This window comes from Callithrix jacchus, chromosome 8 (genome assembly GCF_049354715.1).
Source record: "Callithrix jacchus isolate 240 chromosome 8, calJac240_pri, whole genome shotgun sequence".
Classification (NCBI taxonomy): domain Eukaryota; kingdom Metazoa; phylum Chordata; class Mammalia; order Primates; family Cebidae; genus Callithrix; species Callithrix jacchus.
Genome location: NC_133509.1, coordinates 69,431,209 through 69,450,968, shown reverse-complemented (window position 1 = coordinate 69,450,968; position 19,760 = coordinate 69,431,209). Strand labels below are relative to the sequence as shown.

Sequence of the window (19,760 nt, the reverse complement as noted above, 5' to 3'; positions counted from 1 at the left end):
ACCCTTTGACTCATCAGTACTATTCATTCAACTAATATTCTTTGAGAATATCCTGTTTGCCAGGCTCCAGAAAAAAACAATCAAGGCCCAACAAGGGCCAATTATGTGATCCTGACTATATCCTTGTCCTTGCTTATTCCTTCTGGTTCCATTTCCCTTGCTTTTATTAAGGATGAAGCTTACCTTTTTCTTTTCCTTCTCTTACATTTGCCCCTTACACTTTTGCTTATTCTTCTATTCCCTTATTTTTAGAATTAGTTCTCAGGGCCCAGCGCAGTGGCTCACACCTGTAATGCAAGCACTTTGGAGGCCAAGGCAGGCGGATCACCTGAGGTCAGGAGTTCAAGACCAGCCTGACCAACATGGTGAAACCCCGTCTTTAAAAAAAAAAAAAATTAGTTCTCATTTTTCTTCTTCAGACAGTCCCCTCATTCAAGTTCCTTCAAATTCTAACCCTTATAGGAAACCTATGCTATGAATATTATTTTGTAAAGCAAGGCTAATAATCTCTTCTTGGTCAGATGTGGTGGCTTATACCTATAATCCCAGCACTTTGAGAGGCTGAGGTGAGATCATTTGAGCCTAGGAGTTCAAGACCAGCCTGGGCAACATAGCAAGACCCCACCTCTTTTTATTTTTTGAGACTGAGTCTCATTCTGTTGCCAGGCTGGAGTGCAGTGGTGCAATCGCAGCTCACTGCAACCTCCTTCTCCCGGGTTCAAGTGATTCCCCTGCCTCAGCCTCCCGAGTAGTTGGGACTATAGGTGCGTGCCACCATGCCCTGCTAATTTTTTTTATTTTAGTAGAGACGGGGTTTCACCATGTTAGCCAGGATGGTATTGATCTCCTGACCTCATGATCTACCCACCTCAGCCTCCCAAAGTGCTAGGATTACAGACATGAGCCACTGCACCCAGCTGACCCCATCTCTTAAAAAAAAACATTTCCACCCACTAACCTGAAAACGGTTTCATGAAATCCACAATATATACAGTGAAAAAAGTACTCCTTGTATGTTAATATAATTGACCCACAAACGTCTAACAAACTTTATCTTAAATTTCTTTCTGATCCTTATATATCCATATCTGATTTTTACATACCAACCAAGGTTTCTTTGTTTAAAATGTAGGCACATTTTTAGGTATTCAAGCAGAATGCTTTATTATAGTTAAGGTAAAAGGAATCAAAGATTTATTTCTTTGTAGCCACTTCACAGTATATCCTATGCCACTAATATGAATAAATGGCTACTGTTTTTAAGCATGAAGTTTTAATAACATTATTTGAAAAATGCATTCTGGGAAAAGATTACTGATTAAATATTTTGATGGTAAGTCTCTGACATGTAGGACTCAGAAGACCTGGTATTAGTTTAAACTTTTTCCCCTATCGTTACCTAATATAATTTCTTTGGAGAAATCTTTCTGGGTAACTATGTATTTGTAAAATATACTGCTTAGGAGAGACAAAATGATCTATGATACTCCTTTCAACTAGAATTTTATGTATTTCTCATGCTTGTTTTGCATGATTCCAGGTCAAAAAGTTGCTAGGGTCTCAGAAATAAAATGAAAGTAGAGCAGTTACTTGCATAAGCAAAAGGTATCTTGCTGTGCCTTCTTATTGCACTCAGAATGTTAGCATATAAACCATTGACATTTTGCTTTATTTAGCAATAAAAAGATACTTCTTTGTACTTTGCTTCTTTCAATGTTTTTTTTTTTCTACCAGATACAGCAGTAGCCAGAACCCACAGTTCATGTTGGTGCATTCCTTTATGATGAAGACTTTTATTGATTCATTATGTGCAGAAGGGAAAATGAGCAGAAATTACTGTATGATGTGCAGCTCAAACCAGACAGCACCTTTAGGTAGGCACTCAGGTATGCAAATCTGATGACTTTATGTGTGTTTTTTCTTACATGTCATGAGTATGCAAATTTTGGACTAAGCTATTCGATGTTTACTGAAAGCAAAAGGCCAACCTGTGACATGGTTATTACCAAATACTGCATTTAGGGAGAGTAAACAAATATTATCTCAGGAGAATAGGTCACTTAATGTCCCCCAGGATATATCTAGAAACTGTTTTGTTTTGTTTTTGAAACTGGGTCTCACTCTATCCCCCAGGCTGTAGTGCAGTGGTGGGATCTTGGTTCACTGCAACCTCTGCCTCCCAGGTCAAGCGATTCTTGTGCCTCACCCTCCTAAGTAGCTGGGATTTCAGGTGCCCACCACTACACCTGGCTAATCTTTCTGTATTTTTAGTAGAGATGAGGTTTCACTATGTTGGCCAGGCTGGTCTTGAATGCCTGACCTCAAGTGACCTGCCCTCCTCGGCCTCCCAAAGTGCTGGGATTACAGGCCTGAGCCACCGTGCCTGGCCTAGAAACTGTTTTTCACAATTTTTTTTTCCTAGTCAAGTAAGGCAGTGAGATGTTTTTCACATCTAGAAACTATTTAATCAGAGGTGACTCTGAAGGTTCAGAGACTAAACACAGGTGACTGAATATGGCAGAACTGACTCATACTCTACACACTGAACAGAGATTGATAAACCGTATACTGAGAAATATAATTTCCAGGGAGGCTGAGCTGTTCTCCCCATAAAAACATCTATTCGAGCTGGAAATGGAGGTATGTACCTGCAGTCCCAGCTACTTGGGAGGCTGAGGTGGAAGGATTGCTTAAGACCAGCAGTTCAGGACTGCAGTACACTATGATTGGGCCTGTGGATAGCCACTGCACTCCAGCCTGGACCACATGAGACCCAGTCACTTAGAAAAACATCTGTCTGGGTACAGTGGCTGCCTATAATCCCAGCACTTGGGAGGCCAAGACAGGTGGATCTCTTCAGGCCAGGAGCTTGAGACCAGCCTGACCAACTTTTGTATTTTTGTACTAAAAATACAAAAATTAGCTGGGTGGTGGTGCACACCTGTAATCCCAGCTACTCAGGAGGCTGACGCATGAGAATCACTTGAACCCAAGAGGTGGAGGATGCAGTGAGTTGAGATCACACCAGCCCGGGTGACAGAGCAAGACTCTGTCTTAAAAAAAAAAATCTACTTAAGAGATCAGATATTATTGGGCAAGTGGGGATGGACACAGAAGACAGAGATAGATAATCTTGACAAATTATTCATTCAGGCTATAATTTGACCCAGTTTGAAGCATCCCAGTCCATATTAGAGGACAACTCTAGTGACAGAAATTCTTCTATCTTTGTTCAGACTGGATAGCTTGTCTAGTCTGTTGCTTTAGACATGTATCTCGCTGCACACTTACATTTAGGGTTATTACATAGAGTGGGCTACCCCTCTGGATAAATAATCTTGTGCTTATATTACTGATTTTAAATAATATCATTATTGGCCAGACACAGTGGCTGACACCTGTCATCCCAGTGCTTTGGGAGGCCGAGGCAGGCAGATCACAAGGTCAGGAGTTGAAGACCAAACTGACCAACATAGTGAAACTCCGTCTCTATTAAAAATACAAAAAAAAGAAAAATTAGCCAGGTGTGGTGGCGGATGCCTCTAATCCCAGCTACTTGGGAGGCTGAGGCAGGAAGATCTCTTGAACCAGGAGGACGAGGTTGCAGCAAGCTGAGAATGTGCCATTGCACTCCAGCTTGAGCAACAATGCAAGACCTCGTCTCAAAAAAAAAAAAAAAAAATGTGGCCAGGCGCGGTGGCTCCGAGGTGGGTGGATCACAAGGTCAAGAGATTGAGACCATCCTGGTCAACATGGTGAGATCCCGTCTCTACTAAAAATACAAAAAATTAGCTGGACATGGTGGCGCGTGCCTGTAATCCCAGCTACTCAGGAGGCTGAGGCAGGAGAATTGCCTGAGCCCAGGAGGCGGAGGTTGTGGTGAGCCGAGATCACGCCATTGCACTCCAGCCTGGGTATCACAAAAAAAAAAAATCGTTATCAAAGATTAACTACCAAATTTGGAATATGTAGCTAATACAAATACATTGTACTTATATTGTAATTTGAGATTAAACTTCTCTGATTTATTAGTTTAAGATCCTATTTCTCAATAATACTTCTAGTTTCCATTTGAGGTAGTTAAAATTCACAGAATGAAAAGGATTTGCGTAAGAATAATAGAAGAAACACTAAAAAGTTATTAACTTTGGAAGGCTGAGGCAGGTGGACCACCTGAGGTCCGGAGTTCAAAATCAGCCTAGCCAACATGGCGAGACCCTGTCTCTACTAAAATTTCAAAAATTAGCCGGGTATGGTGGCATATGCCTGTATTCCCAACTATCTGGGAGGCTGAGGTGGAAAGATCGCTTGAACGTGGGAGGCAGAAGTTGCAGTGAGCCAAGATCTTGCAACTGGCATGCAAGCGTGGGCAACAAAGTAAGATAACATCTCAAAAAAAAAAAAGTATATAACATCATTTCAAAAATATCTGATTTATAAAAGAGTTATGTTTGACAGATAAAAATTTGAAGATTAGGTTGTATCTTCCCTTAAAAATCTTATTGTTTAATGACTGGGTAAACAGGACAGCCCAGAGAACTATAATGAATCTGAAACCATTATCACCATGAGGGACTTTCCCCCTCTCTATGACAAGGGGCATGTCTAGCTACAAGACTGTAGTGGTGACTTGGTAACCCAAGGAAGCACTAGTGTGGCAAAGAGAGTAGAGAAGATGAGGATCCTAGGGAGAGGAGGACTACAGTGCTTACAGTCCAACCCCCAAGAATGACTCCGAAGTCACATCTTTTATTCTCTTCCAAGGGATTAGCCCACTTGCCTCCATTTTACTTTTCACCATCTGTTTGTTATGACCAAGGTTTCTTCTCTTCCTGACCATTATTACATAGAACATGATATAGTAAGTCTTTGGGTTACCTACATATCAGAAGAAACCAGACTCAGGCTATCTTAGATATTTCATGACAGAAACTAGGGTGAGAAGATAGATTAGGGAGCTATAAATTGTGGCAGTTAAACTAAGTGGGATAAAAGCAATTTATGGGCGTATGTGAATCTTTCACACCACTCCTCTCCTGCCCTCCAGAATCTATTCCAGGTTGGTTAAGCCTGCCACCCTGCATAGCTCCAGAGCTCGTCATTCATTTGGTAGTCCACAGTCTATGCAGCAATACATAATACTTCTGAGGTTAGTTCTGGGGTAAGATGAGAAAGCCAGATGATATGGAAGTTATGACATGGTCCCAGGCAGCAACAGGAAGTAGAGGAAGGGAAAACACAGGACCTCCAAACAGCAGTAAGAAGGAAATAAGGGGCACAGGAATAGAAACGGTTGTCTAAGTAGCTGTTCCCTAAAAGCCTTTTAAATGTCAGAAACTTATATTTGTTCTAATGTAAGTCAGAGTGGATGAGTAAAAAATTATTACATGAATTTTTTCTTTTTTTGGTTTTTGTTTTTGTTTTTTGCACATGAATTTTTTTCTAAATAACCTCTGGATGATTTTCATTGATTAAGGAAAAAAACATGAAATATACTTTATAGATGAAATATAGATTAAGGAATTAGAAGTCCAGAATGCAATTACTGATACCCAAGCAAAATTTGATGTTCAGAGTTCTAATTTTCTGGGATTTATTTCTCATTACTTCTCCCTCATGGAAATGAGATTAATTTATCACCATGTACTCTCTGACCTATCAGGAAAGGTCTTGGTTGACATCAGCTCCAGGCCCAGCATAGTCCTTTATGGGGTACAGTCCAGCTTGCAGACATACTCAACATTGGAAAATATTTTCTTCTGGTAGCAACAGCGTTGCCTGCCACATCCAAGGTAACAGCGTGGCTTTATTTATTAAAGCAAAAGAATAATAAGATATAACACAGGTAGACACTTATGTTCCAGTTTATAATGATAACTGAATTTGGGATTTTAAAGACCAGCTATTTGATTTCCTTTACTACTTTGTCTCTGCAACACAAATGAAGGAATATCAACAGAACAAAAGCATATGACTCTATCTTATAACACTTTGCTATTTTGTCAGTCACTACTGCCTTCTAACCCCTTCTCTTTTTTTGGTACTGTACTACAATAGTATTCTGAACTTTGATAAGAACTCCTATAAAGCTATGAATTTACTTGACCTAGGATATTGCTGTATGGCCATAAGCAAGCCACTTAACACCTCTAGGCCTCTAGTTCCTCATTTGTAAATGAGCAAACTAAATGCTATCCAAAAACACATCTTGCTCCAATTTTCTGTGAACCTAAGTTTGAATGTTTGTTTCTAAAAACATCACTTTAATGTGGGTTTTTAAAAATTAAATCATGGTTTCAATTTCTGTGGAATCTGTGGTGATTTCCCCTTTATCATTTTTTATTGCATCTATTTGGTTATTCTCTCTTTTCTTTTTTATTAATCTGGCTAGTGGTCTATTTTATTGATCTTTTCAAAAAACTAGCTCTTGGATTTATTGAGTTTTTGAAGGGTTTTTCCTGTCTCTATCTCCTTCAGTTCTGCTCTGATCATAGTTATTTCTTGTCTTCTGCTAGGTTTTGAGTTTTTTTGATCTTGCTCCTCTAGCTCTTTTAATTTTGATGATAGGGTGTCAATTTTGGATCTCTCCACTCTTCTCATGTGGGCACTTATTGCTATATATTTTCCTCTGGAGACTGCTGTAAATGTGTCCCAGAGATTCTGGTATATTGTGTCTTCGTTCTCGCTGGTTTTGAAGAACTTCTTTATTTCTGCCTTCATTTCATTGTTGATCCAGTCAACATTCAAGAGCCAGTTGTTCAGTTTCCATGAAGCTGTGCGGTTCTGAGTTAGTTTCTGAATTCTGAGTTCTAACTTGATTGCACTGTGGTCTGAGAGACTGTTATGATTTCTGTTCTTTTGCATCTGCTGAGGAGTGATTTACTTCCAATTATGTGGTCAATTTTAGAGTAGGTGTGATGTGGCGCTGAGAAGAATGTGTATATCCTGTGGATTTGGGGTGGAGAGTTCTGTAAATGTCTATCAGGTTTGCTTGTTCTAGGTCTGAGTTCAAGTCCTGAATATCCTTGTTAATTTTCTGTCTGGTTGATCTGTCTAATATTAACGATGGGGTGTTAAAGTCTCCCACTATTATTGTGTGGGAGTCTAAATCTCTTTGTAAGTCATTAAGAACTTGCCTTATGTATCTGGGTGCTCCTGTATTGGGTGCGTATATATTTAGGATCGTTAGCTCTTCTTGTTGCATCGATCCTTTTACCATTATGTAATGTCCTTCTTTGTCTCTTTTGATCTTTGTTGCTTTAAAGTCTATTGTATCAGAAACCAACGAGAAGGAAGACACAACATACCAGAATCTCTGGGACACATTTAAAGCAGTCTCTAGAGGAAAATATATAGCAATAAGTGCCCCCATGAGAAGAGTGGAGAGATCCAAAATTGATACCCTATTGTCAAAATTGAAAGAGCTAGAGGAGCAAGATCAAAAAAACTCAAAACCTAGCAGAAGACAAGAAATAACTAAGATCAGAGCAGAACTGAATGAGACACAGACATAAAAAACCCTTCAAAAACTCAGTAAACTCAGAAAAGAGAGAATAACCAAATAGATGCAATAAAAAATGATAAAGGGGATATCATCACAGATTCCACAGAAATTCAAACCATCATCAGAGAATATTACAAACAACTCTGTGCACATAAACTAGGAAACCTGGAAGAAATGGATAAATTTCTGGACACTTGTGTCCTCACAAGCCTAAACCAGGAAGAAGTCGAAACTATGAATAGACCAATAACAAGATCTGAAGTTGAGGCAGCAATTAAGAGCCTACCACACAAAAAAAGCCCAGGTCTAGATGGGTTCACAGCTGAATTCTACCAGACACACAAAGAGGAACTGTTACCATTCCTTCTGAAACTATTCCAAATAATTCAAAAAGAGGGAATCCTTCCCACATCATTTTATGAGACCAACATCATCCTGATACCAAAACCCAGCAGAGACTCAACAAGAAAAGAAAACTTTAGGCCAATATCCATGATGAACATAGATGCAAAAATCTTCAATAAAGTACTGGCAAGTCGATTGCAACAGCACATCAAAAAGCTTATCCATCATGATCAAGTAGGATTCATCCTGGGGATGCAAGGCTGGTTCAACATACGCAAGTCTATAAATGTAATTCACCACATAAACAGAACCAAAAACAAAAACCACATGATTTTCTCAATTGACGCAGAGAAGGACTTTGACAAAATTCAACAGCCCTTTATGCTAAAAACCCTCAATAAACTCGGTATTGATGGATCATATCTCAAAATAATAAAAGCTATTTACGACAAACCAACAGCCAATATCATACTGAATGGGCAAAAACTGGAAGCATTCCCTTTGAAATCTGGCACTAGACAAGGATACCCTCTTTCACCACTCCTATTCAATATAGTACTGGAAGTTCTAGCCAGAGGAATCAGGCAAGTAAAAGAGATAAAGGGTATTCAAATAGGAAAGGAGGAAGCCAAATTCTCTCTATTTGCAGATGACATGATAGTATATCTAGAAGACCCCATCGTCTCAGCCCCCAAAACTCCTGAAACTGATAAGCAACTTCAGCAAAGTCTCAGGATACAAAATCAATGTGCAAAAATCGCAAGCATTCCTCTACACCAATAACAGACTTAAAGAGAGCCAAATCAAGAACGAACTGCCATTCACAATTGCTACAAAGAGAATAAAATACCTAGGAATACAACTCACAAGGAACGTAAAGGACCTCTTCAAGGAGAACTACAAACCACTGCTCAATGAAATAAGAGAGGACACAAACAGATGAAGAAACATTCCATGGTTAGGAAGAATCAATATCGTTAAAATGGCCATACTGCCCAAAGTAATTTACAGATTCAACGCTATCCCCATCAAGCTACCAATGACCTTCTTCACAGAACTGGAAAAAACCACCTTAAACTTCATAAGGAACCAAAAGAGAGCCCGCATAGCCAAGTCAATTCTAAGCAAAAAGAACACAGCAGGAGGCATCACACTACCAGGCTTCAAACTATACTACAAGACTATAGTAATCAAAACAGCATGGTACTGGTACCAAAACAGATATAGACCAATGGAACAGAACAGAGGCATCGGAGGCAACACAACATATCTACAGCCCTGCAATCTTGGATAAACCTGTCAAAAACAAGCAATGGGGAAAGGATTCCCTGTTTAATAAATGGTGTTGGGAAAACTGGCTAGCCATGTGCGGAAAGCAGAAACTGGACCCCTTCTTGACACCTTACACTAAAATTAACTCAAGATGGATTAAAGACTTAAACATTAGACCTGGCACCATAAAAACCCTAGAAGAACATCTAGGCAAAACCATTCAGGGCGTAGGAGTAGGCAAGGACTTCATGACCAAAACACCAAAAGCATTGGCAACAAAAGCCAAAATAGACAAATGGGACCTAATCAAACTCCACAGCTTCTGCACGGCAAAAGAAACAGTCACTAGAGTGAATCGGCAACCAACAGAATGGGAAAAAATTTTTGCAGTTTGCCCATCTGACAAAGGGCTGATATCGGGAATTTACAAAGAACTAAAACAGATTTGCAAGAAAAAAAACAAGCCCATTCAAAAGTGGGCAAAGGATATGAACAGACACTTTACAAAAGAAGACATACATGAGGGTAACAAACATATGAAAAAATGCTCATCATCACTGGCCATTAGAGAAATGCAAATCAAAACCACTGAGATACCATCTCACGCCAGTTAGAATGGCAATCATTAAAAAATCTGGAGACAGCAGATGCTGGAGAGGATGTGGAGAAATAGGAACACTTTTACACTGCTGGTGGGAGTGTAACTTAGTTCAACCATTGTGGAAGACAGTGTGGCAATTCCTCAATGACCTAGAAATAGAAATTCCATTTGACCCAGCAATCCCATTACTGGGTATATATCCAAAGAACTATAAATCGTTATACTATAAGGACACATGCACACGAATGTTCATTGCAGCACTGTTTACAATAGCAAAGACCTGGAACCAACCCAAATGCCCATTGATGATAGACTGGACTGGGAAAATGTGGCACATATACACCATGGAATATTATGCAGCCATCAAAAACGATGAGTTCATGTCCTTTGTAGGGACATGGATGAATCTTGAGAACATCATTCTCAGCAAACTGTCACAAAAACAGAAAATGAAATACTGCATGTTCTCACTCATAGGCAGGAGATGAACAATGAGAACACATGGACACAGGGAGGGGAGCACTACACACTGGGGTCTATTGGGGGGAATAGGGGAGGGACAGCAGGGGGCGTAGTTGGGGAGGGATAGCATGGGGAGAAATGCCAGATGTGGGTGAAGGGGAGGAAGGCAGAAAATCACACTGCCACGTGTGTACCTATGCTACTATCTTGCATGTACTGCACATGTACCCCAAAACCTAAAATGCAATTAAAAAAAAATGTGGTAAAGCAAATGTGGTAAGATGTAAGTGGTAGAATCTTCATGGTAAATATTTGGTTGTTTCTCATAACTTTTTTCAGTATTTTCTGTAAAAATTTTCACAATAAAATGTTGAGAAAAATAAAATAAAATTAAATCATGTGTATTTATTTCTTGTGTTCTTAAATGGTTTTACCAAAATCTGAAATATGATTTCTCATTATTAGTAGACTTATTAAAACATGTGGCCAGCTGGGCACAGTGGCTCATGCCTTTAATCCCAGCACTTTGGGAGGCTGAGGCTGGAGGATCACTTGAGCCCCGGAATTCAAGACCAACCTAGGCAACAGAATGAAACTCTCTTTCTCCAAAAACAATACAAAAATTAGCCAAGCGTGGTGGTGTGCACTCCTGGTTTCAGCTACTTGGGAGGCTGAGGTGGGAGTATAACCTGAGCCTGGGGAAGATGAGACTGCACTGAGCTGTGATTATTCTCCTGCATTCCAATCTAGGCAGCAGAGTGAAACCCTGTCTCAAAAAAAAAAAAAAAAGAAAGAAGGAAATCCATCTTGTCTGGGCGTGGTGGCTCACGCCTGTATTCCAAGCACGTTGGAGCCCAAGGTGGGTGGATCACTTGAGGTTGGGAGTTCAAGACTAGCCTGACCAACATGGTGAAACCCCATCTTAAAAAAAAAAAAACGAAAGGAAATCCATCTTTAAAAATATAACTATTTTAGATAATGGGAATTAATAAACTATAATCAAGGCTTTGGTCTTTTAATTCTGGAAGTTGTAAATTTTACATAAACTACAAGATGTTACTTTCATTTTTTTTTACTTTATTGAATTATTTATTTATTTGTTTACATTTTTTGAGACAGAGTCTCACTCTGTAGCTCAGGCTGGAGTTCAGTGGCATGATTTTGGTTCACTGAAACCTCTGCCTCCCGGGTTCAAGCAATTCTCCTGCCTCAGCCTCTCGAGTAGCTGAGATTAAAGGCACCAGCCACCATGCCAGCTAATTTTTTTGTATTTTTACTAGATACGGGGTTTCACCATCTTGGCCATGCTTGTCTGGAACTCCTGACCTCAGGTGATCCACCTCTTAAAGTGCTGGGATTACAGGCATGAGCTACCATGCCTGGCCAAATTATATTTTTTAAAGTTTGATTTTTTAAAATTTTAAGTAGAAATAAACCCACAAGTAAGAGTTCATTCATTTGCATCATAGCATATCTTCCTATTTTAGGGTTTTCTTTTTTTTTTTTTTTTTTGAGACAAGAGTCTTAGACTGTTTCCCAGGCTGGAGTGCAGTGGCGCCATCTCGGCTCACTGCAACCTCTGCCCCCAGGTTCAAACAATTCTGCCTCAGTGCCCCAAGTAGCTGGGATTACAAGCATGCACTACCACTCCTGGCTAATTTTTTTGTATTTTTAGTAGAGACAGGGTTTCATCATCTTGGCTGGGCTGGTCTTGAACTCCTGACCTCGTGATCCACCCACCGCAACCTCCCAAAGTGCTGGAATTACAGGTGTGAGCCATTGCACCTGGCCTATTTTAGGGTTATCTTTTCAGTTCAGCAGTGTAATTCTATGGAGTAGAATTGAATGGAGACTTTTGCCAATTGCAGGAAATGGTCATAAAAAAAATACCTGTTCACTGACAGAATAAAGGTACCTTTTAATTTAGCCAAATTTCGTTTGCATTGTTTTCAAATCTGTTCTTAGTTGCCATTGTATGGAAACAGATTGAATTCTCTTAAATAGTTTAAAACATTAATAGGGATGAATTGTTATAAATGTATCCTATTCACATATTTCTCTCTTCCCTAATTTTATTGCAAGTAAAATTTTTTAATTTTCTTCCTACCAGATACAGTTTGGTAGCAGCATTTTTGAATCTCTAGAGGTTGGTTGCAAATATATTTAATCTCTGAATGTTGAAAATACACAAAAGGCATAAGTAGTGCTCACAATACCTGTTTTTCAGGAGCTATTATGTATGCCACGGAATAGCAGTTCAAGGCCGGGCGCAGTGGCTCATGCCTTTCATCCCAGCACTTTGGGAGGCTGAGGTGGGCAGATCACCTGAGGTCAGGAGTTCGAGATCAGCCTGACCAACACAGAGAAACCCCCATCTCTACTAAAAATACAAAATTAGTCAGGCATGGTGGCTCGCGCCCATAATCCCAGCTACTTGGGAAGCTGAGGCAGGAGAATCGCTTGAACCTAGAAGGCAGAGGTAGTGTTGAGCCAAGGCAACAAGAGTGAAACTGTCTCAAAAAAAAAAGAAGAGAATAGCAGTTCATGGGGGAATGATGCCGTTGGTTAGGCTACAACAGAAGTTTTCTCTTTTTCCTGTATTTAAGGAGAGAAATAATAAGGGGAAAGGAATTTTTTTTGGTTAATGCAGTAATCCTTATAATTTCACTAATAAGTCTATACTTCTGATGGCAATGCAAAGAAATATTCAGCATCTCTGATGTTAAGTGCAATCTAATGTGGAAAGACATATCTCAGTAAGATTAAGGATCTAGTCTTCCCCTTCTATATAGAAGGAAATTATTTTATTCCCTCCTCTTTCCCACCTCCTCTCTCCCACCTCCTCTCTCCCCAACTTGCTCATATTATAGGTAGAAAGGCAAATGATCAGAGTAAATTCATTGTCCAGTAATAAGTTCATGGTATTTTCTCACCATTCCATATGTAGTGAACAATAATATCTTGCTCTTGCATAAGAATCACATAACTAATAGAATCAATATAATCGAACATTGAGATTTAAAAATTATGAATTCTTAAAAATCATGGTTATAAATTGATAACCAGGTCATTTTTGTTGATTTCTTTTTAAAGAAGATAATAAAGGTGTAGAAAATACATATTTGCTTACATTTTTAAAGATTTTTTTTACCCCTTTTCAAAGGAAAATATTGGGCCGGGCGCGGTGGCTCAAGCCTGTAATCCCAGCACTTTGGGAGGCCGAGGCGGGTGGATCACGAGGTCAACAGATCGAGACCATCCTGGTCAACATGGTGAAACCCCGTCTCTACTAAAAATACAAAAAAGTAGCTGGGCACGGTGGCATGTGCTTGTAATCCCAGCTACTCAGGAGGCTGAGGCAGGAGAATTGCCTGAACCCAGGAGGCGGAGGAACGGTGAGCTGAGATCGCGCCATTGCACTCCAGCCTGGGTAACAAGAGCGAAACTCTGTCTCAAAAAAAAAAAAAAAAAACAAAGGAAAATATGCAGATAGACACTCATCCACATACTTTCCCATCTTGTGGCTTCTGTGGCCATCAGCAACCCCGTGAAAACTTTGGCCAGGTGCAGTGCATCACACCTGTAATCCCAGCACCTTGACAGGCCAGGCCAAGGTGGGAGGATTGCTTGAGGCCAGGAGTTTGATACTGGCTTAGGAAGCCAGACCCTATTTCTCCAAAAAAATAAAAAAAATTAGCTAGGTATGGTGGTGCACACCGGTAGTCCCAGCTGCTTGGGAGGCTGAGGCAGGACTCTTTTAGTCCAGAAGTTTGAGGCTTCATTGAGCTACAGTCATGCCACTGCAGCCCAACCTAGATACAGTGAGACTTTGTCTCTTAAAAAAATAAAATCTTTAAGGCTGGGTGCAGTGGCTCACACCTGTAATTCCAGAACTTTGGGAGGCCAAGGCAGGAAGATCACTTGAGATCAGGAGTTCGAGACCAGCCTGACCAACATGGTGAAAACTTGTGTCTACTAAAATACAAAAATTAGCCAGGTGTAGTGGTGCATGCCTGTAATCCCTGCTACTTGGGATACATGTCTCTTATCTACTGTCTTTACAGGCAAGGCCTATGGATTGAAATTCTTCTTTTTTCCCTTTACTCCAGGCTAGAGGTAAACTTTCCCTCATTCATATACCTGATGTTGGCTTATTCCTTTGATGGCCAGCTGTATGAAATTACTAACATAGCTTTTTAAAATCCCCTTAGCAGATAACGTATTTGAGAGTAAACATCGTGTCTCATTCATCATGGTGTATATCTCTGCACCGTATCTTGCCTATAGGAGGTGTCCATTAAATATTGGTTAAATTGATTTGAGCTATTTTGTGGCCTCTGCATTGTTAGCATTCCAGAATTTGCCCAGAGCTATTCCTTTGGGTTTTCCTGGGACCTTCAGAGCACCTCTGTTGTCTGTCCTATTTAATTGACCCACTTGATTCTTTTGTATACTATCTGTATAGTGGTGGGGTATGCGAAGAAAAGAGTGAACAAGAGTAGGGAAAGAAAAGGGGGGAATTGTTTGAGAGCTATGGTGTATCAGGAAGTTAATTTACGTATCTATTTCATATCTTTCATACATGTTTCAAAAGTTTGACGTGATTAACTGACTTTCTCTTTGTGTTGAGTAATATGGCAAAGCTGTGTTTACAGGCTCCAGGCCAACTTTAAATTTATTATTTTAGGTTTTTTTTTTTTTTTTTGGATATAGAGTCTTGCTCTGTCACCCAGGCTGGAGTGCAGTGGTGTGATCTCGGCTCACTGCTACCTCCGCCTCCCAGATTCAAGCAATTCTCCTGCCTCAGCCTCCCAAGTAGCTGGGACTATAGGTGTGCATCACCACGCCTGGCTAATTTTTGTTTTGTTTTTTTTTTATGTTAGAGACAGGGTTTCACCATGTTAGCCAGGCTGGTCTCAAACTCCTGACCTCAGGTGATCCACTCACCTCAGCCTCCCAAAGTGTTGGGATTACAAGCGTGAGCCACCACACCAGGCCCATTTTAGTATTCTTAATACTTAAAGAAAAAATGAAAATATTTATTGATTTTTGAGACAGAGTCTTACTCTGCTGCCAGAGTACAGTGGCGCAATCTTGGCTCACTGCAACCTCCACCTCCTGGGGTGAAGCAATTCTCCTGCCTCAGCCTCCCAAGTAGCTGGGACTACAGGCATGAACTACCACACCCAGCTAATTTTTTGTAATTCTAGTGAAGACGGGGTTTTACCATCTTGACCAGGATGATCCCAATCTCCTGACCTGATCTGCCCACCTCAGCCTTGCAAAGTGCTGGGATTACAGGCATGAGCCACCGCACCCACCCAGGAAAATATTTAAAAAATCAGACCCCAGGCCAGGCATGGTAGCTCCCACCTGTAATCCTAGCACTTTGGGAGGCCAAGGCTAGTGGTTCACCTGAGGTCAGGAGTTCGAGATCGGCCTAGCCAACAAGGTGAAACCCTGTCTCTATGAAAAAAGTACAGAAATTAGCCAAGAACAGTGGTGTGTGCCTATAGTCCTAGCTACCTGAAAGACTGAGGCAGGAGAATCATTTATCCCAGGAGGCAGAGGTTGCAGTGAGCCTAGATCACCCCACTGCTTTCTAGCCTGGGTGACAGAGCAAGACTCTGTCTCAAAAAAAAAAAAAAAAAAGGCCGAGGCCAGGTATAGTGGCTCATACCTGTAATTCCAGCACTTTGGGAGGCCAAGGCAGATGGATCACCTGAGGTCAGGAGTTCAACACCAGCCCGACCAATATGGTGAACTCTGTCTTTATTAAAAACATAAAATTAGCTGGGTGGAGTGTCATATGCCTGTAATCCCAGCTACTCTGGAGGCTGAGGCAGGAGAATCACTTGAACCCGGGAGATGGAGGTTGTAGTGAGCCAAGATCGTGCCATTGCACTCCAGCCTGAGCAACAAGAGAACAAAAGTGAAACTCCATCTAAAAAAAAAAAAAAAAAAAAGAAGGCTAGGTGCAGTGGCACACACCTAACCTATAATCCCAGCACTTTGGGAGGCCAGTGCCAGCAGATCACCTGAGGTCAAGAGTTTGAGACCAGCCTGCCCAACATGGCAAAACCCCATCTCTACTAAAAATACAAAAAATTAGCCAGGCATGGTGGTGGGTGCCTATAATCCCTACTTGGGAGGCTGAGGCAGGAGAACTGCTTGAACCCAGGAGGCAGAGGTTGCAATGAGCCAAGATTGCACCACTGCACTCCAGCCTGGGTGACAAGAGCAAAACTCTGTCTCAAAAAAAAAAAAAAAAATCAGACCCCAAAACCTTTTGGATATTTTATATTTGTAAGACCACATGCTTATTTGAAAAGAAACCATATGATACAAAGCAGACTTTTCTCCTATTTTTAAAATAAAAGTTTGTTTTGCTCATAAGCAAATATGTTTCTTCTTACTATCTTTCCTGGTGTCTGCAAGATTTATTGATTGTAGTCTAAATTAATTTGTTTAGGTATATAGTATTTTGGGAGGAGCTATTTAACTTTTAAATTCAGGGACATGTGTGTAAGTTTATTATATAGATAAACTTGTGACATGGGGGTTTTCTGTACAAATTATTTTGTCACCCAGGTGGAAAGTGTGGTACCCATTAGTTATTTTTCCTGATCTTCTTTCTCCTCCCACCCTCTCTTCTCCAATAAGCCACAGTGTCTGTTGTTCCTGTTTCTGTGTCCATGTGTTCTTATCATTTAGCTACCACTTGTGAGAAGGTGGTTTTTCTGTTCTTGTGTTAGTTTGCTAAGGATAATAGCCTCAAGCTGCATCCATGTTCCTGCAAAGGACATGATCTTGTTCTTTTCTATGGCTGCGTAGTATTCCTTGATATATATGTACCATATTTTCTGTTTCCAGCATACCACTGATGGACATTTAGGTTGATTCCATGTCTTTGCTATTGTGAATAGTGTTGCAGTGAACATAACGTGTGTGCATGTCTTTTTAGGCTGTAAATGCTGTTCCCCTGTGGTCCAGTCAATAGCTACCCTGCCCTGTTTAACTCCCAATTCAGGGACTTAGGCCCATGTAACCACCCATAATCCTAGGTAAAGCCAACTCTGTGCCTCCCAGTTTCAAGGGATTCTTCTGCCTAAGCCTCCCAAGTAGCTGGGATTACAGGCATGCACCACTGCACCCAGCTAATTTTGTATTTTTAGTAGAGATGAGGTTTCACCACATTGGCCAGGCTGGTCTCGAACTCCTGACCTCAGGTGATCCACCTGCCACAGCCTCCCAAAGTGCTGATTACAGGCCTGATCCTCTGCATCTAGCTAAATCTGCCTTTCTACACCTGTAACTGTCTGAGTAAATTCTTACCAGCTGTGCCACTAGCCCAGATAGTTGCTGATCACCTCCAGTACCCATCTGATGGACAGGATTGCCTTTCAGAGTTCAAGTTCAACAGTTCCCCTAGGGCCAAACTCTCCTGTCAGAGCAAGTTGAGCTTAGAGTCATGGCAGTCCCTGGCTGTGCTCCATTACAAAATGCTCCCACAGCAAACCCTCTGGTCTCCACATCACCTGGCTTGCTGCCCTTACCATGCCTCTGAGCATCTCTCTGCCAACTCCAGTGTCCAGAGTCTCACTCTGTCACCTAGGCTGGAATGCTGAGGTGCGATCACAGCTTACTGCAACCTCCACTCCCAGGTTCAAGTGATTCTCCTGCCTCAGTCTCCTGTGTAGCTGAGATTACAGATGTGCACTACCACACCCAGCTAATTTTTGAATTTTTAGCTAAATTTTGAATTTTTGAATTTTTAGTAGAAACAGGGCTTTACCATGTTGGCCAGGCTGGTCTCAAACTCCTGACCCCAAGTGATCTGCCTGCCTCGAACTCCCAAAGTACTGGGATTATAGGCATGAGCCATTGCGCCTGGCCTCTCCTCTAGTTTTTAAATAAATTGTTTTGTTTACTTTTTTGGATAGGTAATAAGGATCTTTTGGGATAGGATTTAAGTGATTTTTATGTGAAAAGTCAAACAACACCAGTTAATATACATCAACATTTTATGATTTTTATTACCCATTTTTAAAATGTTTATGTGGTCCTAATTGATTCTGTGAATGAGGACATATTATTTCATTTTATTTATGAAGAAACTGATTACCTAAGAGTATAAACCTAGTTGGTGATGGAGCCAGAATTTGAACTCAGGTGCTTTGATTGTTATAACTAGTGATACAGTGGGAAAAACTGAACTGGAAGTCAAAGAGCATAGTTATGACTAAATGAATAATTGCTTCTAAAATAAATATTGACAGGTTCATGGGTTTTACTAGATAATAAGCATCTCCCATAAGCAGTAGTATTATACTATTCTCTCTCCCATTTTATGAGTGTTAACGTTTCATGTTGCTTCACCACATCAGTGAACTAATAGATAGTTCTTATGTGCTAGTATGCTGTAGTATCCTTGTTCTCATCTATGAACTCATTCTTTTTTAGGTGCTTTTTCCTGACATTCGTACCCCAGGTTTACTTCTGTAAAATGCTGGTGTAGTTATCATTTATGATGCCTTCAAATATTAATAAGGCAGAACGGGCCAGGTACGGATTTTTTTCGAGCAAGAAATTTGTTATTAAAATATATCCAGCAAGATATTAAAAGAGATTAGTAGAGCATAAATGTTTTCATGTTAAACCTTTTAAAAACAACTCTTCAAACACCTGTAAGGAGAGTATATTAATAATGAAAAGTGCTGTTTATAAAATGAAAACAAACCTTGATTTTTTTGTAACATAGTAAATTTTGTAAAATGTAGTATATAATTTTTTAACTTTGTAAAACATAGTATCTAATTTTTTTTTTTTTTTTTTAGGCAGAGTCTCTCTCTGTCACCCAGGCTGGAGTGCAGTGGCTTGATCTTGGCTCACTGCAGCCACTGCATGTGAGGTTCAAGCAATTCTCCCACCTCAGCCTCCCAACTATTTTGGATTACAGGTATGCACAACTGTGGCTTGCTAATTTTTTGCATTTTTAGTAGAGATGGGGTTTCAACATGTTGGCCAGGCTGGTCTCAAACTCTTGACCTCAAGTGATCCACCCACCTTGGCCTTTCAAAGTGCTAGGATTACAGGCATGAGCCACCATACCCTGTGTATCTAATTTTTGGCAGATAAAATGACTTCATGATCTAACATTTCCTTAGCAGTGAGGGACACAATAAAATATCAATTCTCAGTGGGCCTTTATACTTACTTTTTTTTTTTTTTTGAGATGGAGTCTTGCTCTGCTGCCCAGGCTGGAGTGCAGTGGTGTGATCTTGGCTCACTGCAGCCCATGCCTGCCGGGTTCCAGCAATCTCCTGCCTCAGCCTCCCGGGTAGCTGGGATTACAGGCATGTGCATATTTTTACATATTTAGTAGAGACAGGGTTTCACCATGTTGGCTAGGCTGGTCTTGAACTCCTAACTTCAAGTGATCTATCTGCGTCCATCTCCCAGAGAGCTAGGATTTGGGTGTGTGCCACTGTACCCGGCCTATACATATTCTTTTCTGGCTCAGTTTTCTTTTCTGTGAAATAACATCATATTGCTATCCTGTTACAAAATAATGAG

The 19,760-nt window shown here is 40.5% G+C and overlaps 1 protein-coding gene and 1 long non-coding RNA gene across 2 annotated transcripts in view; one reads left to right on the top strand and one right to left on the bottom strand.

The window, feature by feature from the left end:
• SRP54 (signal recognition particle 54) overlaps positions 1 to 19,760 on the bottom strand; it is a 291,642-nt gene that overhangs the window by 56,984 nt on the left and 214,898 nt on the right. The window lies entirely within an intron of this gene.
• Positions 1,755 to 19,143, top strand: LOC144577389 (uncharacterized). The gene is made up of 3 exons (XR_013521147.1): positions 1,755 to 1,886; positions 18,648 to 18,749; positions 19,022 to 19,143. It is a non-coding gene; the product is annotated as an uncharacterized LOC144577389 (long non-coding RNA).